Source organism: Lagopus muta, chromosome 14, assembly GCF_023343835.1.
Source record: "Lagopus muta isolate bLagMut1 chromosome 14, bLagMut1 primary, whole genome shotgun sequence".
NCBI lineage: Eukaryota > Metazoa > Chordata > Aves > Galliformes > Phasianidae > Lagopus > Lagopus muta.
In genome coordinates, this window is record NC_064446.1 from 9,250,876 (window position 1) to 9,278,269 (window position 27,394).

Sequence of the window (27,394 nt, forward strand, 5' to 3'; positions counted from 1 at the left end):
CAGCTGAGGGATCTTTGCTATTTGAAAATGCAGAAAAATGTCATATATGAAGCAGAAAAATGCCATTAACTGTGCTACAGGGTTCAGGGGATGGGACAGAAAAATGCCTCTACTCAACTGGTGTTTCTTCTAGGCAGGGATGAATGATACTGTGTAAAGAGGAAAACTCAGATCTCCCAGAAATGTTTGTTGCCATGCCTTTTCACATACTCTTTGAATTCCGCTGTCCATTACAAAAAAAATCATTCAAAATCTCCTCTTGCTTGTCACAATTGCTCAGGGTTAGAAAGAAGCAGGAAGATCTCTGACCGCCTCGGCTCAGTTGTATCGGCTGCTCAGCCCTTCAGAGCCAAACACCAGAACAGCCCTTACAAAGAGAGGAAACATCAAAATTCTGCACGGTGCTTGGACTGCAAAATGAAAAATGTAAACCATTCCCCTGCAACTTTCAGGATGGTTAATGACAAGAGTGTGGATTTATTGAAACGCCACTTTGATCATTTACTTCACACGCTGTCTCATCCTGCAAAGGTCTGAGTGCCTCCTGCTATGAGCAGAGGACCTTACGCTCCCTGTGCAGAGCTGAGGACACTCCAGATCACACAGAGAGAGGTCCCCAGAACTAATTTGATCCTGACGAACAGTTCTTGTAGAGAAATAGCCCTACAGAGCTTTGCGTGCAATAAGGTAATTAACAGATCATAGGACCACTTGGGACATTAAAGGCTCAGAGACGCCAATAGACCAGAGGGCCGTAAATTCTGCCACTGCTAATCTAGCTGTGGTACATTAAAATAAGAAGGGAGAGAACAGAAATAAATGGGTTTCTCACATACCAGCTGTGAGTTACCATTTTTTGCCGCCATCCAAAAGCTTATTAACCTATGGGTAATTTTTCTATGAGTGATTTTTCTTTTTTTTTTTCTAATCACATCTAAGACTGTAGGGATGCTGTGGTGCCCTGTGCAGCTGAGCTGATGTCCTCCACTGTGCGGGCAAAGCAGCAGCCCAGCAGCAATAGGCAGCAAGGGCACTCGTGTGTCCTAAGCTGGCTTTCTGATAGCACACATCAGAGGATCACCAGTTTCCCACTAAGGCTGGAATTTAACTCTCTTCCCAGAAATGGCACCTGCTGCACTCCAGTCACCTTCATCAGCTTGTCCTGTGCCTCCTGCCCATTGCTTTGGGGCCTCCTCCTGTCACCATGTCCCCCTTCCTTCTTCCCAGTGGGGCTGCTGGAAATGTGAGATCACCCAGAGTACTTGCTCCAAAAATCAGCATTTATGTCACCAGGATGCCACGATCTGCCAGCAGCTGTTCAGACGATATTTTGCAGTGACATACTACAGAAATGTCAGGTCAAAAGAAGCTCTAGGATGAATGTTTTAAAGGGGTTAAAATACTTTTTCAGAGGAAACCTCCAGCAGCTATATACCCAAGTCACAATGTGCCAATCCTCATCAAACCGCAGATTTCAGTTTTCCTTAATTCTCATTTAACCCTTCTACAGGGACTAATTTCCCTGCATATTTTCCAGCACAAGCCCTTGCTCAGTGCTTCCTGTTAAACCAGGTTGGCCATAAGGTCACAGGAGGTTACTGGCAACCTAAGAAGGAAATGTGTGGATCTGGCTTCTTTGTTATGTTACAACAGCACTGAAAAGATACAGATTCATTGTTTCTAAGTACTTCATGTGTGTGTAATATGATAAAACAGCAGGGACAGAGAAAAGGCATTTTGGCTCTTCCCCATCAGTCAGATTGGGCAACTGACATCTAAAGAGATGTGGCAGCTTTGAAAGTCAAGGCAGGAAGGAATAAGAAAAGATCTCCTGGGTGCTTGCTCCAGGATTTCAGGCTATCATCTTGATTGCACTCCTGAGTAGGGGAGGTTCTCACAGAGAAATTCTTGCTTCTTGGGAGGTCCCCATGTTTCCAAGGAAACTGAGGGGAGACGCTCTCAAAACTGCAGCTCACTGCAGGGATGTCATCAACCAGGTCTATGCTGCAGGCACAATTAGGCTCCGATGGCCAAAGCCTGAGCAGAGCTCTCGCAGATGGCTGACACTGATCTTCCTACATGGGTGAGGAGAAAAAAGTCCCTATCTCTTATCATTCACTCAGGAATGATAGGGTGGATTGTTTTTTTGTCACAAAAACATTTTCCAGCTCTCCCTCAGACGCTTCCTTCTCGCAGCCCCAGAAGCAGTGCCTCTGCCCGAGCGGCCATCAGATGCTCACTCTTAAGTCTGGAGGCGTGAGGAATAGCTGCAAGGGCAAATGTATCACAGAGGAAATTGTTTTCCTTTCCTGACATCTCTATTTTCTCGTATGAGGCTCAGATAACCCACTGCCTTCTCTGAGGACATCTGTTTGTATGAAATACTACAGCACACACCTGTCTCCTGGCATGCGTGGGTGCGCAGGTGTCATGTGGCATTAGATTTGCTCAGCCATCAGAGATGCACTTTGTCATCCCCCTAGGGACAAGCTGTAACTTTTTTCGTGTTAGAACACAGTGGAGACTTGGGGCCAGATTTTGTTTCTATTTTTTATCTTGCTGATGCTGATCAAAACAGTTTTTACTGTTGTCAGTGGAGTGGTAACATGTCAGCATCTGATGCTATGTAACTTCCAAAAATGGGGCATGGAAGAAGGGCCAATTGGCAGGAGAACTTAGAAACAAAAAAAAAACGAAGTAGAAATGCTGGTTCTTTCATTATTATTGGCTTTCCAGTGCTCAATGCTATCGTGCATCGTGCCTGCATGCTACAAGATGGAACAAGCAGTGCATTTTTAATCTGACAAATAATCTTTTGTCCCAATTTCCTTCTGCAGAATGAAAATCATTAAGTCTTTTAGGATCATTCCTAGCTGAACATCTCTCTCTATTGCTTTTCTAAACCTCCTACCACTCTACTGTCTGGATGCCAACATAAATAATCTTTTCTCCAGAGCATCTTCATAAGACTTCAAACATTATGGAAATAAAGAAAATAAACCCAGTTATTGTCTGAATAATCGCTTGTTTATTGATGGAGACAAGTATGCTCATTTTTCTTGCTCTCTGGTGATTAGATTATGATAAACTGTGACATTTAGTGATAAACTTGGTATGGTTGGTTACATACAGCTTAAAAAAGAGGCTATCCAATTATTCTTTCATGTGCTGGTGGAATGCATTAACCACTTGTGAAGGGTTCTTCAGCGGTTATGAAGAAAACTGAGTATCTTCTCTAAGCTGCTGTGACAATGCAAAGGTCACCCATGGTCCCTGGCCTACGGATAGCATGTTTTTTCTATCCCATTGTTTACCCACATTACAAAAACCTTAAGCCCAAGATAGAGTGGTGATGTTCTTCCTGTCTGTAAGCCATTATGTCTTCTTTGCTGCCTTAAAAGCTGAGCTCCAAGATGCAAAATCTCCCTGTCACAATACTCTAGAAATGCTCAAGAGATGCTGGACCTGCCCTGGCAGTGCCGTTCTGATTATGTCAGCCTATGAGATACCACTGACGATCTCTCAGATCTTCTCTCATGACAAAGACTTACTGCACATCTTTATTGAGATCACCGCATTACACATACATCCTGTTGAGCTGAGACCAGCAAACTGTGCTGTTGGCTGATGCTCACATCTATTTCTTAGCAGCTGTGAAAGGATGATTCCAAAGCCACAGAATTGGAAGGGAGAAGTCATGGGACATGACCTTCTATTTTGCAAGGAGAACATAATCTTCACAGCACAGGTCCTCCAGGAAAAACAACATCCTGTGGCAGTGCAAGCCATGTGACACTTCTCTGTTAGTACGTCCTTATGTCCTGATTGCTGTTGCTCACTGAATGAAATCAATGGTATCATCAGGAGTAGACTGCCATAAAACTGTGAATTTTAGAACAGTATTTTGGCAGAAGCAATAAGGTACCTGGGCCAGCCAAGGGGCTGAACCATCCAAACAAGTTGATAGGGATTTGTTTCAACAGTGAAAAAAACAGCAATCCCCTGAGGAAGCAAGGTATGTGCTAAATGCAAAAATGGCACATAATTAAATTCTTGGCTATGAACTGAAAATGTTTAGAGGAACATTTTCCTTTGTCCTTCTGTGTTCCTTCCCTGGGGCAAAGAGTCTGTGTGAGAGTTTGATCTCTCATCTGAGATGAGAGAGTGGGATCTGCTCTGGAAAGAAGATTCTGCTCTGGGGAGAAAGCTGCTTATTCCATGGCTGCCTTTTGAGTTCTATGTTCATTCAAGGAGAGAAACCCCTGGGTGAACATAGAAACCCAGCACAAGGCCAGCCTAGGTGGCCCAGATGTACTTAGGAGACCCAGCAGGGCAGGGAATGGTGAAGGATTTGAGTTTACTCTCCTCTTAAGTTCAGTGACTCCTCCTGGCATCCTGGCTTAGAAATCAGCATCAATAGCAGGTGCACTTGAGGGGTGAGGATTTGGGTCTCGAAGCTTAGCAGTTCACCTGCATCACTGAACAGCAAGGCGTCTGATGGAGCAGAATACATTTCAGACTGTAATAAGGCACTTTGTTATCCAGGATGAATGTCTCTCTCCCTCCTGCACTCCCTACAGTCAGCAGGGACAAAGGCAGCTTTTCTCTCCCTGCTTTCTTGGTACAGCCCTGAACAAACCATCCGTGCACCTTCCACCTCCCCATAGAATGTGCTACCATAGATATGTATTTTAACACACAGTGTAAGAATTCCATTACTATCTTTAGTTCTGCACATGTGATGTACACTTTGCAGCTCTAGCCCAGAACACAGCAGCACATTACAGCGCGTGCTTTCCAGCTCTCAGCCTGCATTTCTAACATCCATCTTGAGTCTGCTGGGCAAGGGCCGCACAGACAGGAGCAGAAGAGAGGCTGCTTGGCTCCCTCTGAATGCAGCATCGAGAAGCACCAAGCATCCTCACCTCATTGCTGCTGCTGCAAATACTCAGCTGGCACGGTGTTGTGGTGCAAAGGATGGGGCTGGGGCTCTCACAACATTTGTGGTCATCTTGCAGGGGAGTGGAAAGGGGAAAGGAAAATAATAGATCTGGTTTGTTAGGGCTGCCCCCAGAACAGCTCCTCTTGATAATAACAATAATAATAAACATTTCCAGATGTCTATCAGAAAAACAGAAAGCAGGCTGTAGAATACAAGTAATTTTTTATCACTGGAATATTAACTCATTTTTAAGAAAGGGGTATAAGAGTTTTGCTTTTCATTTCCAAACCTTTTGGAAGGCTGGGTTGTTTGCTTGTTTGTTTGTTTGTTTTTGTCTGTACGGCTCATATTTTTCATCAGCAACTTCTGAATTCTCCCTTTCCACCTCCCAGTTTGACATCTAATTTTTGTTCCTTTGTTTCTTCTGGTCTTCATTACAGCTCTGTTTTTCTTGTGTATATGTTATTTCAGTTTTTGATTTTGCTTTCTTTTCTTTCCTATTGGGCTCTTTTACTTTGTTTTCATTCCTCCCACCTGCTTGTCTCCTTGCTCCAAAAACCCACCCACCCATGCAAGCTTGCTTAGGATTACGCTTCTGATTAAGCACTTCCCTCAAGAATAACAGATTCAAATACTCATTTCCTGAAGAAGAATCATTGCGTGAACCAACCACGAGCTGGACCTGCTTCAGTTGCATTCCTGGGAATGCTGCTTTTCTCTCTTACAAGGCAGCTGGGGCATAAATAATCAATATCCCCATAGCTTAGGCTGAGTGGTGCAGCCAAACCATGTCTAACAGCTCCGTGAGGCACAGCATGGGCAGCTCAGAGGTTAAAGCACACCGAGGTGCTGGGAACAACTTAGCATCGCAGAGATCTTTTTTTTGGCTGCCAGAGTATGGGAACTAGCTGATATATGTCACACTGTGCTATGGTTCCAGGCCAGCTATACACTAAGCTGCTGGAAACAATGATTGATCCCAGTGGGTTTGTTAATTATAAGATGAATGGGCAACCAGAAACATATTAGCAAGAAGAAAAGGAACCAGTGTGCACACACCATATGTTCCTGAAAATTATTCTAAACATTCCTCAGCCATTTGGAGCAATGCATCTTTTACTTTTTTAATGGATGTTTTCCAATGTAACCCTCAGTTAAGCATACTAACAGGCCTAACTTTGAAGTCAAGAGGAGTTTCACTGACATTATCTGGGTTTGTCTTGGATGTTGTATGGTAACTGTTGAGTAATGGCCTGAACCACTGATTGAGCACCTGGGGAAAGGACCCAGTCAGCCCTGGGAGCACAGGTGAAGGCAATTCAGCTGTGCGACTGGAAGGGCTGCAGCCTGGCTGCACCTCTCTTAGACCTCATTTAAGGGCTGACTGCCACTGGGGAAGGATCTTTGGTTGGAGATCCCTCCCCTCTGGAGTTTTTTCTGCAAGCCTCGATGTTTGGAAACAGGTGAGCACCTTTCTTTTGTAATGCTATTCCATCTGCACTCGTCCATTTGCTGTTTGCTCTTCTACTGCCTTTTTACTGTGTTAATCTTTCCAATTACAACACACGTGCACCAAGAACAATGGAGCTCCACTGACCTGGGAACCACACAACTCCTAAGCACCAAATACAACCAGGTCATAGCACTGTGTTCTCCACTCGGTGCATACATGCCCCTAGAGCTGCCTGTGGCTGTGTGGACGCAGGATCCAAAGATTGCAATTCTGCAACTAACTGATTTTTTTTTTTTATTTTTTTTTTTTCCTCATTGAAGCTTAGGTATTGAAAGCATCTCTTTGCAATTAATGTTTTATTTTGGCAGTGGCCCATAGCACGCCCTCTGGCAGTATATAAAAATGGTGGTGGATGAGCAAGAGACATTTGTTTGGGAATGCCTTTGTGCCTACAGTTTGGGAAGAAGTTAAGAGAGTAAAGTGAAAACACCTCTACAACAGCTCAGCTGCTCTCAGCATTGCTCTTCAGAGCTAAAAACTCAAACCCCAGCACATGGAAGCCCAGGCAAGAGGCTTACTGCATGTACTTAGCTCTTCAGAGCATGGCAGTAAGCACTGGGAAAACACAGAAGCTCAGTAATTGAGACATTGACACTCGTATTTTCCATCTGTTCAGAGCTGTCACATAGATACTATTTCAGATCCTACCCATGGTTAAAGCAGGAGGATGTATGTGCACAGACTTGCAGAGAAGCAGATTTTCAGAGTGTGTTCAGATCAGACATACATGTGAACAGCGAGGGTGCAGCTCTGCTTGTACATTAATGCTGTAGCTTTTGACACCTTGCCAGGGTGACATACAGAGGCAGACATGGCAAAGCTGATATCCAGGCCTTAGCTCACCATTGCTTATTTTCTAGGTTTCTCAGCAATGCCAAGGACTGTGCAAGGCAAGAGTGTGAGACACCCCCAGTTTGCTGACTGAAGCATCCCTTGTATTGCACTGGGCTCAGATCAGAGTTTTTAGATTTAAAACTTCAGAAAAAAATTTGAGAAATCCTCCTGGCAGGAGAGGAGGGTATCTGCACCAGCTGTACTCATGCATGATAAGCTCCTGGCCCCCCAGCTGCTCTTGAGACCTTCCTGCAGCTCTGATTCCTGCAAGCTTTATTAGCAGCACGATGTGGGATTGGAACAGGTTAGCAGGCTGCTGGTCAGACCTTCTGTTTGCAAGGTGTCTGCAAAATTTCTAACAAGCTTTAGATTATTTTGGAATCTGTAGTATGCTGAGCTTTGTTAGCTGTCTTGGGAAAAGGAGCTCTTGCTGTACTGTGAGGAATAGCTGTTTATGTATCCTTAGATCACATTGTGCATTTAATCTGGGATTGCACAGAGTTGGAATCTGCTATTTGATGCTGTTTTCTCGTTGCTTACAATGAGAGCAGGAAAAAAAAAAAAAAAGTTTAGTGAAAGGGGAAAGAGGAAGAAAGTACCTCCTCATCCTTGGTTCTACATAGGTTGGAGACTTGCTGAATGCTTTGCTCCCCTCACTCCTACCACTCAGTGTAGCTGACAGCAGACCCTCCCTGCCATGTGCTCCCTAACATGTCTCATAAGCATAGTTATTGATTTAATTTGATGCAGAAGTTTTGAGCCTTCCAGCTCCACCCTGGCCCCTGCAATCACTGGGGAATGGCAATCCTGCTTGCAACATGGCCAGGTGAGAGTCATAAAGAGGAAAAAGCAATTCTGATTTGTCTAAGTGATAACAGATAGCCAGGTACCATTTAACAGCTCTTCTTCCACATCTTGGACTATATCTCTTATCCACATATGTTAGAATTTATTCCATTTATTTTATTATTCAAATTCATTTTGAACTTAGCATCAGGAGCACCTTGGCACCATGGAGGACTTTTAACACTTTCATTTGTCATGTCATCAACCTGCCTTGGAAATGAGCTTCACCTAAGAATGAGGAAGACTGATTCTTTGCCTTCTTTTTTTTTATTTGATAGAGGGAGGAAAAAAAGGAGGAGGGAGAGAAGGGGCACTTCATCAGTTCCTGTGGCTTTAGGATTCGTTGGAAAATCAGTTACCAAGAGGTGGTCCTCAACTGATGCTATAGTGTTCAATTAAACTTACTGAAAAGAATATTAAGATACAATTTAATCACCGTTTGTGAGTACCTACATGGGGAGAACATTTGATATAAGAGGGCTATTTAACTGGAAAAGACTTTGAAGTGCTGAAAGATGAATTCAACAATGATTCAGTTAGAAATTAGATGAATTTATCTATTTACTTTTAATGGTGAGGGCACTGTAGATTCGAGGACTGTCCTGGCCACTGGCTACAAGGAAATTAAAAAGGAAGAGCCAAGCTGTTTCAGGCAGGGTTTAAAATCCTAAACTACTTTTTACCCTGAGCTGTAAAATAACTAAATAAATAAAAGTGTGAAAATTCCTTTTTGAAGCACAAGCCACCTCACAATACAAAACTGCTGGGAGCCATAAATCTCCCAGAGGAGAACTTTTTTTTCCTGATTTTCATGTTAGCTGCATTTGACTGTCTTCCCACTACGAGTTTTGGCATCTAGGTGTAGTGGTGATGTAAACATCAATATTTTAATGTCAAAGAAGAATACAAAATGAAATTGAATTCCAGCAAGTGTAAAGGAAACACAACAATAGCTTTCCTACTGAATCCTCTGCAGATTCCAGTGAATGGATTATTCATAGACCTTCAGCTCATAACAAGGTGCCCTTTATTCAGAGAGTCGTGGAACAGCTTAGGTTGGAAGTGACCTTAAAGTCCATCCAGTTCTAAGCCCTGCAGGTTTGCCCTCCATCAGCTCAGGCTTCCCAGGACCCCATCCCACCTGCCCTGGGCATCTCCAGGGATGGAGTACCCGCAGTCTCCCTGTGCAGACTGTTCCAGTGCCTCACCACTCTATAAGTAAAAAATTTCTTCCTAACATCTAACTTCAATCTTCCTCCTTTTACTTTAAGCTCTTGCCTCCTTGTTCTATCACTATCAAACTGTATAAAAAGTCAGTCCTCCTCCCTCTTGTAAGCTCCCTTCAAGCTTTGGAAGACTGAGGTCTCCTTGGAGCCTTCTCCAAGATAAACAAGCTCAACTCCCTCAGTCTTTTTTCATAGGAGAGGTGCTCCAGTCCTGTGAACATCTTCATGGCTCTTCTCTGGACCTGCTCCAACAGCTCTGCATCCTTCCAGTAGTAAGGGCCCCAGGTTTGAACATGTTTCTCCACGTGGGGCCTCATGAGGGCAGAGTAAAGAGGGGCCCATCCCCTCCTTTGTTCTGCTGCCACCCGTCTGTAGATGCAGCCCAGGATGCTGTTGATGTTCTGGATTGCAAGTGCATGCTGCTGGCTCACGTCCAGCTTTTCATTCACTAAGACTCCCAAGTCCTTCTCTGCAGGGCTGCTTTCAAAGAGTTCATCTCTCAGTCTGTACTTGTATCTGGGATTGCTTCAACCCATGTGCAACACCTTGCGCTTGCTCTTTTTAAACCTCATTAGATTCTCATGTGCTTACTTCTTGAGCATTGTCAGATCTGTGTCATCTGGAGCCATAGACATGTACACATTCAGCCTCATGAGATGCTCTTGGTCTTGCTCTGCTCTTACACTGGGAGGGATTTTGCTCCCCTGATCCCTCTTTAGAAGGTCACAGACATGAGACTTGAATAGGCTGACTGGCCATGAAAACCAAGGCAAAGACCTCATTAAGTACCTCAGCCTTCTCCATGTCTGAGGAGGCCAGCTCTCGCTTTTTATTTGTCAGAGGGAGTACACTCTCCTTTGCCTGTCTCTTCTGCTCAATGTATCTAAAGAAACCCTTCTTGCTGTTTTTCACATCTCTTGCTAAGTTCAATTTCATCTGTGCCTTGGCTTTCCTGATCTCATCCCTGAATATCAGGACAGCATCCATGTACTCTTCCCAGGCCACCATTGCTGCTTCCACTGCTTTTCCTTTTTTTCCCCTCAGCCTGATCAGCAGGTCCTTGCTCAGCCATGCAGGTTTCCTGCCTCATCTGCCTGATCTCTTATTCTGGGAGATGAAGAACTCTTACCCTCCCAGAAAGGCATCCCTAAAGTGCTGCCAACTTTGTTCTGTTCTTCTGTGCCTAAGAACAGTTTCCCAGGAGATCTCATCCAACAACTCGTTAAAAAGCCTGAAACTTGCTCTCCTGACGTTCAGGTTTCTGACTCTACTCTTTGCTCTGCCCGTGTTCCTTGAGATCATGAACCCAACCAAGGCTTGGTCACAGCAGGCCAGGCTATGCCCCCTCTTGACCCCTATAGCTACCTCTTCCGTGTTGTTGAGCACCAAATCCAGCAGTGCTTCACTTCTGGTGGGTCTGTCCAACATGTGAACCAGAAAGTTGTCATTAATGGACTCCAGGAGTCTCCTGGGCTGCTTGCAGGTCATGTTTTTTTTCTCAGTAGATATCTGGTGATTGAAATCCCTCATTCGTGGAATGTGAAGCATTTCTCTCTTAAACTGTGCTTATTTTCTGATTCAGTTACTAAGTTCATTTTTGACACAGTGCAACAATTTCCTTATCTTTTTCTTAAAAGTCACTGTCTTATACTGTATAAATGGAAGTGGCAACATTTTCCCCATATATGTTCTTCTATATATGTGGTATTTCTTAAAAAATAATCAAAGCAGTATTCCACAGCAGAGCAAAGTGGTATGTGATGGGAAATGCAGTTGTACCTTGCAGGTGCTTCTAGCTGATATACAATCAGCACTGCTTGGCCGCACACAGCAATGACTTTTAACAAACAGCAGAAGCATCTGCAACTCCAGCAGAGGCCACCTATTTGAAAAGACATCAGAGAGGAAGGCTATCTGTAGCAGGTGTACAATGATAATTGATGCCATTCAGCTAGGAATACCAACCTGGTTTGAGTGCACACCTGACCATGTGCTCACCCAAAGTCAGGTGTGTGCAAAACTTCCCTGCTAACTGTAGCTTTTGGTATCAAGGGAGAAAACATCAGTGCTGTAGATTTTCTTTTTTTTTCCCCCTTGTTCAATACAAGGATCTATTTCTGTTAGGCTATGCCTTGCTGTGAAAACACCGTGCAATTTGAAGTCCCTTGCTAGCTGCTGAAATCTGTACTGCTATATAGAAGATAGAATTTGTCTTTCACAGATCAAGAAGTTCCCTAATTACTCTACCCGACACGGTTCTCCATGTTTATATAGATGTTTTATTTCTCTGGCATTTTTTTTGGATGGAAAACAAGGGAATAGATTGATTTCCCAGTTAGCACCATACTAAAATCATCCTAACAGTCTTAGTTTCTTTTAAAATGGAGTTTTAAAACCTCTACTGCACTCAGTTCAGCCTATTATTCTTTAAGAATAATCCTGCATTAAGAGGGAAGTGACCCAGTGTTCTCATAGGCTTTTCCCTTCTCTGGGCTTTATGATCCTTTGCTGCTGATGGCTGCTGACTGGCTTTAGACAAACTGAATTCTGAAGGCTCCATTTTCATTTGTTAAATGCCTACTAATTCAAGAGGATATTAGATAATTAATATGGTAATATTTGATAGGTTCAGATGTTAGACTCTCCAGAAGAGCAGGATGTAAAACAGACAGAATCACAGTCCGCCATCAACTGTTCCTTTTTAATGCATTTCAAGCTTTGATGAGAAGCATGCAAAGAGATTTGGTTGCCTTATTGTTTGCCTCCATGCTGCAATCCTCTGTGACGCTGATGACCTGTTAGTGCTGCTTTGAGGAAAAGGCACAACCGAAGCAACTTCAGCATTGAATGGTCGCCTGTTTAATAATAGGGTTTACCAGAAGCAGCTCACTTTGCAGGAGAACTGTAGCACAAGATAATTGACCTTAATACAGTTATGTGCCTTTGCCTTTGATTTGGGCCATACAACTAAATTTGTGGTCAATTACAGAGCCTGCAAGAGTGAGCATGAAGGCGTAATTAAAGGTTACTGAGAGGTGGACACAAAAGGAGTAGCTTTGAAATTTAAGTCCACTAATTCATTCTGGTTCCAGGGACATAAACAAGGTCTCAGCTCTGCAGAGTTCAAAAAGCCATCTGCACAGGTAGCTCCAGATTTCCATTGCCGGAGGTCTCCAGGGCAGCAGAGACACAGCATGCCCACTTCATTAAATGGATGAAAGAAACTCTTTTAGTACGACAAAGTTTTCTTAGCATTAGGAAGTATACCTTCAAACAAAGAAAACTCATTTCTGTCTTTCCATTCGTGGAGCCTGTAGCCAAGACATCGAACCCCAACCAAGCTCTACGTGAGGGCTTGTAGCCCTTTTGAACCTCTTTGACTGCAGAAAAATGCCCTGATGGTAGTACATCAATGTACAGCCCTCTGGGTAAGAAAGATACACCATTAAAATTTTAAATTAATGAAGTGAGATTTAGGAGGTCAGAGCTATATTTGATTTTATGCTATCCTATTCTATCCAACACTATTTCAGCACAACCTTAATTATGCTTCCTTTCCTTTACTCAAATTCCTTACCCATGAAGAGGGAATAATAATATTTTTATTTCCAGGAGTGCTACAAATCCCATTTGGTAATGTACATTTGGATGTCTTCATATGGAAGTTTCTACAGGAATCACAAGGGGTTGTAAGAAATCTTTCAAAAAGGGTTGATTTCAGTATTTTGTGATTACAAATAACCAAGTGAAGCATAGCAAGTTCCATGTGCAACACTGGTTGTCTCTCAAAGGGCTCCAATCCATAAGGATAAATTGAGGCATGATGAGAATTCATGAGCTCACAGTACGAACAAGTATCACATTGAGGAGAGATATATACCTGCTCTGTGATGATTGCTTGTTGCAATGAGAATGCACAGAAAGCAATATACAACCTAAATGATTAAAGGCAAGAAGCAGAAGTCCACCATAAAAGCAGCAGCCCAGAATGCGTGTCAAGAGTGAATTATGAAAATAGCCTTGTACGTCCATGGCAATTTCACAGAGCCATTCTGATAACGATGAACACGACAGCATGCAATAGGAATAACAATGCCTGGAATTATTTCAAACGATATATTTTTTAAGGACCGTCACTTTAGGTCTCTCTTTGCATCTGTGCATGGTAGCTGAATTAATGATAAATATGACTCAAGCAACAAAAGAGTCGGCATTAAACTCTATTATTAGTCCTCCTACCTCCCTGGAAATAGCATGAAGATATTCCTTACAAATGAACAGCAGATGATCTTGTACCCAGTGAACCATAGTTTGCACAGAGAAACCAAGAGGCTGAGGAAGAAGAAAAAGCCTCCCGGGTCACTTGGTGCCTTCCTGCAAGGTGGTAGGGATCTACGTTGTTAAATATTTCACTGTGAAGCAGTTTCCCTGTTGAGATCTCTGAGTTCATTGCAAACATTAATGCCAGGATTCATACACCTTGCATGGGTAATTTCCAGATCTGGGTTTTGCTGCTGCCATTAGGGAGAGGAACAGTGGAAGCACTAGGCCCCTTGTGGGACCAGGCACCACTGCTTGGGCAGGGAAAGGCAACAGCATTGGACCCCCAAAAGGGCATGGGGGTGATTATTTTTTGGGCACAACTGTGAGTGGGAGGGGAACAGTGGGGTCTGCCCACAGAACTTCTCTAGGGTGTGAGTGGTGCAGAAACAGCCCTCCCATCTCCCCAGTGCAGAAACACAGTGGTGTGCGTTGAGGCAGGCAGGTACTTGGTGCCTCCAGCTATTCTCCGACAGTACTGTACTCCTTCTCCCTCTGGCTTCATCACAGAAGACAGTGCGTGGCAAGTGCTGTCACCTTGACAGCTTTGTCCCACTGGATTCTTTCCTAAAGACATTCAGAGCTCGAGTCTTCCCAAATACTTCTGCTCATCTTGGCTTTGGCAAGAGGCAAAGTCTCCCCCTGCCACTGCAGCTGCCTTCTCACTCTTCCAAGTTTATGATAAGATCACATAGCTGTTTAAAAAAATGACTCCCTAATCAGACAACCATGCAAGCCCCATGGCAGCTTGTGTTTAGGGAAGCAACGTAGGCATCAAATGCCAACTGTAGAAAATTATTTGCCTTTTGCTCCTCTACCTCTGTGTTTCAATTGGATTTGGACCCCTCACTCCAGCGCAAAACATTCTTTTGCAGCTCTGCTCAGATATTCAATTTTGCCCAATCTTGTGGGGAGCAGCCTGCAGTCAGTGAGCGTCTGAGGGCATTACTTCACTTTCACCAGTCTGCTTTAAACAAATATTAGAGAGCAGTGCTCCCTTGGGTGCCGTTACAGCAAACAGCAATTTTCAAGCAAGCTCCAGAATAGATTGCTCCTGAGATGTTCTGTGTTTGTAGGATGTGTATTATGCATTTATGAGGGGAGCAGCAATGGGGAAGCTTGCTGACCTGATAGAGGAACAACAGTGCACCAAGCTGATAAGCCCCACAGCTTTCTTAGCGTGTGCAGGTTTATGCCTGTTTCACACAATCTCATTTTTCATTTATTTTCTGAGTGCAGACTTAGGGCTCAAACAGACCCTATGCACAAAGTAGGTGACACAGTAGTGAGACAGAAGATGTTTGCTGCCTCTGTGGATGAGTGATGTATCCTTTCCCAGATCTCCTGTCTCCATGGGAGAGTTCCAGCCTGCAGGCAGCAGCTCAATTCAGCCAAGAAGCGTTTCCACAGATGAAAGGGTTGCGATCAGGAAAAGTCATCCATGATAGGAGTGAGCCAAAGTAAGAAAGGTTTCAGCTGGAGTCTTCCAGTCTGCATTCCATAGAGTTTTGAAGCCTTTGGCTCCCCTTGCTGCAGAGTGCTGTGCCACAGTTCTCCTCCACGCTTGCATTTTTGCTCATCTCCATGCACGGCATCTGTTGTGGAAAACAGGATTTCCATCAAACTGCCTCCCTCTCAGCTCTCCCCTCTCGCCCCCCCAGGCCATTTGCCTCCCTAAATCCTGCTGGGCTGCCCAGTGTCTGCCTGTCCTGTCCACTCTTGGAACAGCCGCACCAGAAGGGAATTACTTCTCATCCAAAACTGCTGGAAGACCTGCAAGGAAAGCAGTGTGATTACAGATCTTCTTCTCCCACCACTAAGCAATGGGCTGGAATTTATTAAGCTTCAATACCTGTCGCTCATCCCATGTCAAGGGTCTGCCAAGCAGAGCTGAAAGTCTCTATTAACAAATGTCTGTGTGAGGAGACCCTCATGCAAGTTAAACACGTTCCTTTTTATGCTAAGCTGTGCAAGGAAACCTGATGTGTGCCTGTCTGTGTGGCTTTCTGGCCACGACAGGGAGAGAACTCCCAGCATTCCTGATTTCTCTCTCCACCATAAGAGCCCACAGATGGCCAGAAGTTCCTCTGCTCATTAGCTAATGACCCTTGGTAGCGCTGGTCTGGGCTGCAGAGCTGGGTGCCCTGCACACTCCTTGCTGTGAGGGCCAGCAGCTCCCTGCTGTGGGGACATGCTGTCAGACAGCACTGGTTTTGCTGAGCAGCTCAGCTTGCAGCACACTGCGATGATTCCCTGTGGGTACAGTGAGGGAAGCACAAATTTGGTAGGGGCTGCATACTGCCTGATACTGGATCAGACCAGCCAGTGAAAATAGAGTTGCTGTCTCAGACGTGCTTCATTGGTATTCTGGTGGCAGCCAGGCTAGAGACTGCACAAAATTATTTTCAAACAAGAATTACAATTGGAAAGGCAAAAAGAAAGAGAGAGAGGGAGAATTCTGGGGGCATTTGTCAGCTGAAAGCCTCAAGGTTGTATTCAAGCTGCCTAGCTGATGACAGAATAAAGACAGGAAAACCTGAAACAAATGGTGCTTCGAGGATCAAAAAGATGAGATTCTGCCACAGATACTTAGCGTTAAAAAGCTTTTCATTGTGGAAAGGGGGAGTGGGACCAAGCTGAACCCAAGATGAATGGAAATACACCACTCTCTTCTGCTGAAAGCAGGCTGGCAAGGCACTGCTTGGATGGGGTAAACCCTGCATGTCCTTCTAAGTGTGATTTATGCAACAAAGCAGCCATCCTTACATGCTGTAGCACTGTTCCCCTTCATATCTGCTATTGGGCTGATAGACACGATGCTTAATTCTGCCAAATTTGTCAGTCTTGACCTGCGAGTCTGATCTTTGGGAAATTCTATTCATTGCTGAATAAATAATGCATGGGCAGCCATGCATATTTCATACTAAGACTTTTAAAGGCCACTGTAGTGATGCATGTAAATTCAGTTCCCCCCTCTCCACCCCCTGCACGCTCAACTGCTAACTAATTATTAACATCTGACTCGTACAATGGCGAGCTGCACCATCCGCAGCATCCACTGCTGCACTGACACTACTGCCTCCTCTCCATCCCTGATAGAATTGAAGAGAAAGAACACCAGGCAATAGCAAAGCAATCTGTCTCTTCCTCTCTCCCTTCCCACTCCCCCTCCCTCCCCCCCTATTTTTTTTCATTTCTTTTTTATAAGGCTCAACAAAAACACATGTGTACAAAGTGAAGCAGAACAAAAGGACCAGCTTGTGGATTTGATATTCTTCTGGAAGCACACTAATCCCTTCCAGAAAAGCAAAGCTGGTGCCTTTACTTGTAGCTGTTAGCTAATCTGTGTGTCAGGGAACTGAGAGGATGCTGGGCTTGGAGGCAGTTTTTTCAAGCGAGGGGCTAAAGGAGGCAGAAGCAGTGCAGCTAAATGAAAGCCTAGGAAACAAAGCCAGAGAGCAAATCTGGCATAATGGAGGCTGGCTGTGGGGATGAAACCCCCCCCCCCAGGTTAACTCTGCACGTCAGTGTGGGTTGAGCTCAGGACAAGAGCAGGGCCCTCCATGGGACTTGGGGATGCTGCACTAAAGTATCGAGCAGCTCTTCTGAGAGCCAAGAGGTCGTGGTGATGCAACCATTGGGGTTTCTCTCAGCTCCAGGGGGCACAGCTGGTATAGAAAGAATCAGGAAATTCCCCCCGTTTCACCCAGTGTACTGGATGAGATTCATCAGGCAACTCTGGTCCTTCTTTTGGGTAGAGGATGAGGCAGAAAGCCTCTAAATCCTTCTTAGCTGCAGCTCAGCCATGCAGAGCCTTGCCAGACAGAGCGCTGAAGCAATAAATATGGAAAAGGCAAACTACTGAGTTGCGTTTCAGTCTCTATTCCCCGGGAATGAAGCAGCAGTTTTACTTAAGTCTTCAGGATCTGCTACAGCAGAAGATACAAAGGATGCATTGAGGATGCACTTTGGGTATCACAGCATTAATTTTAGCTTAGGAAATAAAAGGTAAAACACATGGATTTTGTACAGCTCTCAGACCCCCTGGCAGGAGCTGAGTACCCATAGCATTGCCACAGTTGCATCTGTACTTAAGTAATCTCCCCAGTAAGAGCTTTAAGATGACTATATATATGTTTTCCTGGTTATGCACCAATATTTTAGGTTACAAACTCCTCAGTGGGACAAAGAACTTCTTCACCCTACAACTCAGTTTCCATATACACTCAGTGAGATTACTCACGTGCTTAAATTAAAGTACACGCTTAACTGATCCGCTGCCGTGGGACCTAGCTTTATCATTATATGCTTAACTTGATGACATTTCAGACCTGAGATCTGATGTTAAATCAGGGTGAAAGAGACTGCGGAACGGTCTGCTTCAGTGCTTTTTGGGCTCTTATGAAATATCTGAAGCCATTCCACAGGTCAGAAGAGGTGAACTTGCTTCTTCCAAAAGTCACAGCTGCTTTTGAGAGAAGGACACAGGACAGCCATTTGCAGGGAGAACTGCATCAGCTTTATTCAGTGGCAGCAGAGAGAGGAGCTGGGAGGGAAGGAAAGATGAGAGAAGTGAAGATGGGCGCTGAGATCTTGGGGGAAATGGAAGGGCAAACACAACTCTGCTGCTTACCTGCGGGGTGCTGTGTCCATGAGAGCTTGGTCTTGTGTATGATCAGCAAAGTGGAGAAAAGGAATCTCTTCAGGTGCAACTGAATGCTTACAGTAACACAGAAGCCTGCATTGAAAGTTTCTGTGGCTGATGCCACTCATAAAACACGTAGATGTATAAACCTTTTACAAATTCTCCTCTCTGGGCTGAAGAGCATTTTGAAATATGGATGAGAGCTGACTGCAAATACATCTGGAGAGCTTGGAGAGAAACCTCTCTGAGATCAATTATCATGGGATGATGGAAATGAAATGCCCCTCTTTAGAGATGAATGCAGGAAGTCCCTGCTGAGGAGTGCAGAGATCATTTACCAGACTTCTCAGCCTGTTCACCATGATTCAGCACCAAAGTACATTGGCTGATGAGGGTGTTACTAAAAGTGTTGGCATGAGGGAATCAGTCCCCTGTATGTTGTTTGTGGTCCTCTCTTCCCCATTTCATTTGAGACTTTGGACTGGCAATAGATTTGCGTTTCGATGAATGCAGACTGGTCACAGTAAGCATGGAAAGGGAAGATGACCACTTACTGATCCTGACAGCGAAGCCTTGTCCTCAGCAGGCTATTTTAATTGACAGTGAAAGTGACAAATTGCCCATTGTGCTCAGGAAAGGGACGCTATGTGTGGTTCAAAACCCTGTGCCACGTCACACACATTCGCACTGTCACCGTGGCTACGTCTCTGCCTACCTCCCAGAGCAGAGCTGTGCCATGCCTTGCTCTACATTGTGCCTTGCAGTCACAAGAGCTGCTCTGGTACATTTTCCTTCCTGCCAGCACCCTTCTACATGCAGAGTTATACCTGCAGATGAAGGTGTCCCCTCTGCTCTCATCCCTTAGTCAGCGTGCTAGAGCTCCCCTCCAGCTGAGCCCTCTTTGCTGCCTCCTCCAAGACTTGTTTCAGGAACCTGCCAGGTTGTTTTCTCCTGCATTCAGCACCGTTGCCAATCCTGTTAATGAAGAGGCTGAGGACTGGGGTGGGAAAGCTGTTAAATAAATCACAGCCACGCTTTGCATTTTTACAGGTGTTTTTCATGCCTAGTTTGCAGAATGCCACACAAAGTGGGGTAAATATCATTGTTTCTCCTTCCCAAAGCTGAGATTAAAGACCTGAATCAAGGTGACCCATGAGCCCATGAGGAACAGCTCAGCCCTCACCTGCTGTCACCCAATGTTACGCTGAGGGGTGGGCGATGCTGCTGCTGCTGCAGGCTCCAAGAACCAAGCATTTAAAAGAAGGGCCAGATGTTATTTAAGGGACATTGAATCGCTGCCATGCAGTCAGTTTGAAAGGGCAGCCCTGTCAGGATGCGACATGAGAGTTTGATGAAGCACCGCTGAAGCTTCCAGCAAAAGCCCTGTGGGCTATGAGGATGCAGGCTGAGCCCATAAATTGCACAATATTCCCTCCAGTTATCATGTGAATCTTGGTTCTGTGTGCGTGAAGGATGCGATTAGAGACAAACCTTCCCTTCAACACAGAGTATATAGGGACCCTTATAGGATGCTCTGACACAGAGGCATTTTTCTTCAGGTGTAACTTCCTCTACCCCAGTCCTAATAAATTCCAGGACTTGCTTTCCACCCCACTGATGCAAGCAGGCTATCAATACCTCTATATTCACATCAATAAGCTGCAAGCCCTACTGGAAAACAGTCACAGCAGGACAGAAGTATGAATGCACCCACAACCCTTGGTACATTCTGCTCTTTGGGGACAACTTGCCTTCATCCTACTACTGCCCCCACAGCAAGGAAAACCAAGTCCCGTGCTGCATTCTGCCTGGACCAGCCTCAAATAGCTGCACCCTGTTGCTAGGCTACCCGGCTGCCTTCTGCAAATCCCCATCGCTGCTGGTAGCCTCGCGTCAGATTGCAGCTCACATGGTGGGCTATTTTTAGCTTTTTTGGGGAGGAAATGGGGGATGGATGGACAGACGGGCAGAAAAAAAAGAAGATATTCAAGTGCTGGGATCCTCTGGTCATTGGGTTCTTTGCTGTATGTCTGAAAAAAGGTTGTAAATATGAGGTGTGTGTGGTTCTGCTTAAACAGGTAGAAGATATGTGGGACCATAATGAAATATCTGGCTGACTAATGAATATCAAATGACAACTTTTGTGCTATTTTGAATCCTTGATAATTTGTCTTGTATTCCAGAAATGCCAAGAGAGAGCTGGAAACAGCTTTACAAAATGCACCGATGCCTCAGAAAACCTGTGAAGGGCTGGCAAGTGAGGAATAAAAAGCTGTTGGCATTTACACAGACACAAGATCTTTCCATGTTGCTTGGATTTAGATGATCTCATCAAAAAGAAGGCAAGAAGATGGGTAAGAAAGCGAAAAATGGGTGCAGAAAAGTGATTTCTGCTCAGACCAAGGGCTGATGCCCATTGCGCTTAGGCACCAGCAGGACCCAGCCCTGGGCAGCCTTTGGGGCTGCACTCTACAGCAGGTATACTAGGAAATTTGTGAGCAGGGAGGATGTTATGCACCACCTTCCATGTACGAAGAACCTTATCTATCCTGCTACTAATGCACAGGACTGTGTATGCTTCTCTGCTTTTTCTCTTTCTCACAGATGGGGAAACTGAGGCATGCAGCACCTCACTGACACCTGTCCAGCAGCTGCTCACTAAGGCTGGGGCAAAACCATGGCTGGATCCCATCGTGGTCCGTGCCCCACTGAGGGAGGACACATATATATCACCTTATTTTTTTCCTGTTGCTTCTACGACTGGAGGTTTACAGAGACAGACTGCAAGAAAGTGGTGGAGCTTTAGTATTTACTCTGTGTGTTTTCATTACTGCAGTTCATACCACTGCAGCATCCTGGGCTACAGGATAGGCTTCTAGATTCTGCTTTCAGGCCTTTGGAAGAAAAAGAAGGAAGAAGCTTAAAAAGTGTCACTGGGCACTGTCAAAGGGGCACTGGGGACAGTTTGCCCTGAGAGGTGCTGGTGTTTCATCCCTGCAGTCACCCACAGTCAGGGCTGGAGGATTCTGAGTACTGATGGAGCTCAGAGTATCCCTGCTCATTGCAGGGGGTTGGACCAGATGACCTTCAGTGATCTTTTCCAAATAAACTGATTCTATGATTCTCTGATTCTTTAACTTTTCTCCCTCAATATTTGCATTAGCTGAGGTGCTCAGTTTGAAGGTGGATCATCATCACCCTCACTCTGACTGCACATGTGCTGCCTGCCTGGGACCGAAGCCTCCCAGAGAGAGGCACAGGGAAACTGAAATTGCCATTGGAAAATAGCCATTACTCAGACAGAAGAATGATACTCAGTTATTGCAGCTGTGAGATGATGGTGAAAGGGTGGGAAAAAGAGGGGAAAAAAAACCTCACATGTTCTAGGATCTACTTAACCTTCACTCCATGAAAACCAATCTGTAGTCATAGGAGAAACTCTCGCCTTCAGAGATGGATTCCTCCTTCAGTCCTGGCTGTGAGTTATAGATGGAACAAATGCAATTTGTAGAACTCAGTCCAAATCAGGTCTCCCATCCTCGCTCCTCTGTTCTCCTGCACATCAAGCAGCTGCCCTGGGCTGAGCCCCAGCACCGCCTGCGCACCGCAGCAGACGTATCCCTTGTGCTTGCAATCATGGGCTCAATCAGCCACGAGGAGATTATTTCTATTTCCTCAGCAGCTGTTTGAAGGGAAATAATCCTGGAAGAACCTAATGAATTAGCACTGTGAGAGTTATCTGAACTAATGAGAAGGAGTGAAAGTGGGCTGAGAAAAAGGGGTTGTGTTTTAGGGAAAGACAGTGCCCTTATTGGCTTTTGTCTGCTTTGGATGTTCAAAGACATTTTCTTTCTTTTTTTTTTTTTTTTTACAGAAATTTATTTCCTGAGTGGTTGAAGAACAAAAACAATTACAGACTGTACCAATTTCTTTTTCCCTCTCTAAGGTTTCTCATTTTCACTTAGTGAGATGCTCAAACCGACAGCATTCCTTTTCTCCCCTTCCCTTCCCTTTTCTGCAAGACTCAAATAATTAAGAGCCCAGCTAGAAACAAAAACAATTCAGAGTAGCAGACGCCTTTTGAGCTATGCCGGGTTAGGTACTGTGCCAGGGTGTGCTCGTGGAATTGAAAAAGAAAAGGGAAAGAAAAAAGAAAAAAGACATCTTTTCTAGTTCCTTCAAGATCAAAGGAGCAACCCTTGAAATTTGATGGCTGGGAACTTCTGAGAAGGGAGGTTGTTAAACCAGTCCTGGCTTCTGTGTCTCCTTTATCAGTGAGGAGACAGTGACATTGTTTGAACTCCATACCAACTTTCCCCACCGAGGCTGCTTTCTGATTGAGCTCCCCAAGGCTCAGGGCTTGCTTGCTGTGGCACTCCAGGAACAGGGCTACACTCACACTCAGCACATGCCCACACAGATGGACCTGGGTGCTTCCTGCACTGCCTGCATCCAGTGGCCTTGGCAGGGGCAGCAAGTAAGGCTGCAGACCTCCCTTACCAGTCTGTGGTAAGCTCTGCACAATTGCTGCACATTTCCTCTGGATCCCTGGAAGAAGCTGCTGTGCACAGCTGAAGGCAGCAGCTGCTTTTGCAGTACCCAGCTGTGCTGTCACCCACAGCCAGTTGCAGCACCAGCATCAGAGTCAAAACTGGAACATGCACGTGCAAATCTGCTTGCTCTGGGCTGCTTGGTGCTGATGCCCTGTTTGACACACCCGATTCAGCTTCCTTGTTTGATCACCCACTGCTCACAACTTGGGATGCCTTTGCATCCCTGGAAAATACATCCCTCCCTCCTGCTCAGGTTTTTCTTTTGCCGTCAAACAAATTATTTTTATAGCAAGATGTTTGCTGTGAAGGCAGAGCACAGTTGATCTATTAAGATATTAAGGGAACGATTTGGGTAATTCTGCTCCTCTCTGAGGAGTCGAGACCGGTGCTGTGGAAACAGGTCTTCTTCGGGCACCATCTGTGAGGATGAGAAGGAATGCATCCCCACCGTCTGCCACCTGTCCTCAGCGCCCTGTGGCGATGGCTGAGCTTCTGCTGTGGTCACTCCTTAATGACCTTCGATCAAAACAAATTAAGCTAGCAGCGATCTACTATTTAAAGTAGCTTGGCTCCCTTCACTGAAATAAGCTGATGAGCAACCAGATGAACACATGGCAGGCAGAGGTGAGAGCTTGGTTGTGATCTGCTGGTGCGCTAACATTTCTGGCACAGGAGTCAGAAGGCTGCAGACCTGTTGCTCCTCCCACAAATAAATCTTGTTATTTGCACTATGTATGTCTGCTTGATCTCCTCCTGTTACTTCAGGCTGTCTACACCCAACTTCTGCCCAATGGGAACTTCATTTCACTTATGGGGAACGCAGCAGAGTTTCCTCTTTGCTCATCAACAAGAACTCCCTGGTTATTCTGAGTGCTGTGGGATGCTACAGCCCCTCTGGTGCCATGCCCCATCACTCTCATGACTGGAAGGCATCCAGCACCCATTCAGCCATCAATTTCTGACTCAGCACAGACTGGCAGGTGGTACTGAACTGATAGGTTTGCTGCTGCCCGCTTGACTCCAGTGCAGAGGTGCGTTGGGATGGGGAGAGCCGTGACCCAAACGTGGCATACTTGAAGTGCACAGAGCTTGTGCATGGTCCCATAGCAGTCACAGCCAAATGAGAACATCCCCCAGTAGCTGTACAGAGTGCAAGAGCCATCTGGGAGCCAGGTCTTCTCTAGGGCACAGGAATCCCTAGATGATTCTTCATCCCCCACTCGACATAATGATGAATAAAATCTCTACCTTTTGTCTGGGTAAATGTAAATGCTAGAAAGGAAAAAATATCAGACAACCAGATGGATACATACAGAAAAGGGCTTGGCAAGGCCTCCTTTGAAGGCTTGTTCTCTGGTTCAGCTTTACTGAAGTCTCATACTCCAGAAATGTAAAAATAATACATGAGAAGCAGAATGCTTAAATAGTTGGAAGTGGAAACGACTGATGGAGGTTCATCTCTCAAATGAAATGTGAAAAGAAAACAGAGCAGAAGAAATGGAGAAAAGCTGAAATGTAAATTAGAAGTTTAAAACTCTTCTCCTCATTTACAAATCTGTGGTGGGAATTTGTTTAGAAATAGATTAATGTTATGTTCTCTGTCTCTATAAAATTACAGTTTTAAAATTACATGAAATATTCATGGAGGATGGGGAGGGTACCAACATCACCTTTGCTTTACTGTTCAAATGAAACAAACTGAAGTGAAAAAAGCTAAGTGACTAAAGAGCTTTTCATTCCAGGAGAGTATTAAAAAAGAAAATTTTGCTTTCCTGTATTCAATGATTACAGTGATAATGGCCACATAAGAACCTAGAAAGAGAAATTTCCAACCTCTCTAAAATTCTCTGCAGCTTGCAATTACACATAGTCAAATTTATCATGGATGCCAGATGGCACAGCTAGCATATTGGCAGGGATTTTTGAAATAAAAGAGGAAAAATATCTGGCCCATTCTGTGCATAGCTTGCCTTCTTTTCTCCCTCCCCTCCTCCCCTCACTCCCATAATAACCTTCCCCTACTTTCTCTCTGAATGTAAATTTTCCCTTTTCTTCATAAAGCAGTAATTTGTGGAAATACACAATCTGATTTATCTGAGGTTAGACTTTCTTCTAACATACCCACAGGTCCCTGACTTATAACTGGATGAAATCACTTAGTTCAAAGGCCTTCCTTGCAGTTAGCACTATTATTTGCACTGGAAAGAAAGCGACAATTGAAAGAAGAATGTGAATGCACAAAAAGACCCTTAGAGTGCAATCAGAGAGTAGGCTGCTGGCAGGACAGACAGACAGAGAGGAAAGCACTGATGTCAAAAACTTAACACAGCAAAGATACTTCTCAGTTGTGACGTTTGCTAAAGACCCCATATCAAAAGATGAAGCTGACTGCATGCACCCTCAAATGCCCAATATGGGATTTTTTGCAAAGGCTTAGCATCACATTTGTAAGTGATCAGCAACCAGCTGCTTCTCTTGTGTCACTTGTGGCCAGATTTTCAAACCAACTCAATACCCTCCAGGAGCACTGTGACATGCAATCTGCTCCCTGTCTCAAAGGAGACAAAATTCCTTTGAAACTCTGGCCCAGATGGTCAATGCCAATCAATTCTGGAAAAGCCTATCATGCCCAGAAAGTACCAAGATATGCAGAAGAAGGATGAATGAAACTACGGCTCCTCAAGGGACACAGACCTTATTATCTGTAACAGGGTGAGGAATTCACGCCAAATCTCACTTTGGCTCTTTGTATTGATACAGACTTGGCTCTTCCAAGATATTCATTTGAATGATTCCATTTGGTTTCTTTAAGAGTCACTTGCCTAACTGCATCCGAGATACAGATCCTCATTTATATGTTTAAGCGTGTGTCGATCCCTCCCTCCATCTGCTTCATTTCACTCGATTATTCATGTCCCACCATTTTAGAGTTGTTTTCGTAGCTCATAATGTTATTGTCAAGTGTAACATTTTGGAACCTTTTTTTTCTGAGCTGTGTTGACAATTCTCACTATCAGGATATTACAGGTTAAAAGCTTTTGTCTCCCTGTGTCCACATGATCTCTCTCTCCATATGAACATCCAAAGGAAAGAAGCAGGCAAGATGCGAGTGATGCAATTTACTCTGTCTTTAATCTCAGCCCTCATGTATAGCACTGTTCAAAGGCACCAACCCTGCAGATACAGAGCTGTCACACTGTTCTCTTTTCTGATTTACACTCCTTGCCCTGCGTGGGTTGGTGTGGATGTATCAGGAGAAGCAAAAAGACAGGCAAGAAATGGCTGCTGTCTGCTCTCAGAGGTCTGAGATGTCAGCAGGAGCATCCTGCAGCAAACCCTGGGGGTGCACTCCGTTTCACTTTTGGCCAGGTTTCTGATGCAAGTTGCATCAAGGAAGGAAGGAACAACTACCAACACCAGAAAAATGAGGACTGCAAAGAAATCACTGGAGATTGAATGAATTGGTCACGACTGTGGTGTAACTATGTATGCACACTTTTTAGGATGTAAATATAATTTGAGATGATGTGTCCTCTCCATACTTAAAATAAGAGAAAAATACTACCTTACCGAAGTCTATCTACCTGTTTCTCAATTACTCATGCAATCATGCTTCATTTCAGTCTCAGACTGACTTTATAAAGCTAGCTGTGATTACCTTATTGTTTCTTTAGTGCCAGGTCCTGATGGCTCTTTCAGCCTCAACAATGCACAACCTCTGAAGCACATGCCAGGAGGGTCCCCTGAGTTGAAAAATTGGAATTAAGCAAACAAGTGCTCATGCCTGGGCAAGGCTCTTGTTTTGTACAATTGTATAGTGCCCAGTGCATCAGCATTTGGGACAGGGTGGTAGAGATTTGCTTTTAGCTGTTTCAATTTTTGTAATGGCAGTTTTGGTGAAGTTTTTTCTCTTCCAAGTGGAACTGCCAGAATCTGCCCTTTGCCTCAGTGTGCAATAGCTTTTTAGGGTTGAGGGGGACCATCTGACCCTTTTTTGGCATCTGACTTTCTGCATTTGCAGATTTACATACAGCTTTGCCTTGAACAGAGATAGGGAACAGGAGGGATTTCTGATCAGCATAAGGACCCTTCAGGAGCCACAGATGGAAGCTGAAGTCACGTATCAGACTGTTTAAAGGTCTCCATGAGCAACACTGACTCCTACAGGACCTACTGACTCTGTTCTAACTTCTGCATTTGCCAATGGGACAAGCAAGTGTACTACTGACCTCTGAGAAATATTTCAAGCCAGACCCAGAGCAATCCCTTAAGTAAACAGAATGCCTGTTTTCCTACTTGTCTTGCTCATCTTTTGGTGCTAAACATCCACTTTAGTGCTCTATATTCCTCCCCTTACACCATGTGCATGGCCTGGGAAGATCTGTGGATGCACAGTGCACTCTGCCTTAACGCTCAGGAAAACTGGGAAAGATAATGAAAGAGATGTCTGCTTTGAAACTGCAAATTTCCCTGAGTTTTCTTCTTTCCTTTGGTTTGAATCAAAGCATGCTGAGC

At 44.7% G+C, this 27,394-nt stretch overlaps 1 long non-coding RNA gene across 1 annotated transcript; it reads left to right on the forward strand.

Moving 5' to 3' along the window:
• Positions 1-6,330: 6,330 nt before the first annotated feature.
• Positions 6,331-16,608, forward strand: LOC125700168 (uncharacterized). Its single transcript, XR_007379799.1, has 3 exons — positions 6,331-6,405; positions 12,974-13,742; positions 15,021-16,608. It is a non-coding gene; the product is annotated as an uncharacterized LOC125700168 (long non-coding RNA).
• The last annotated feature ends 10,786 nt before the right edge of the window (positions 16,609-27,394 follow it).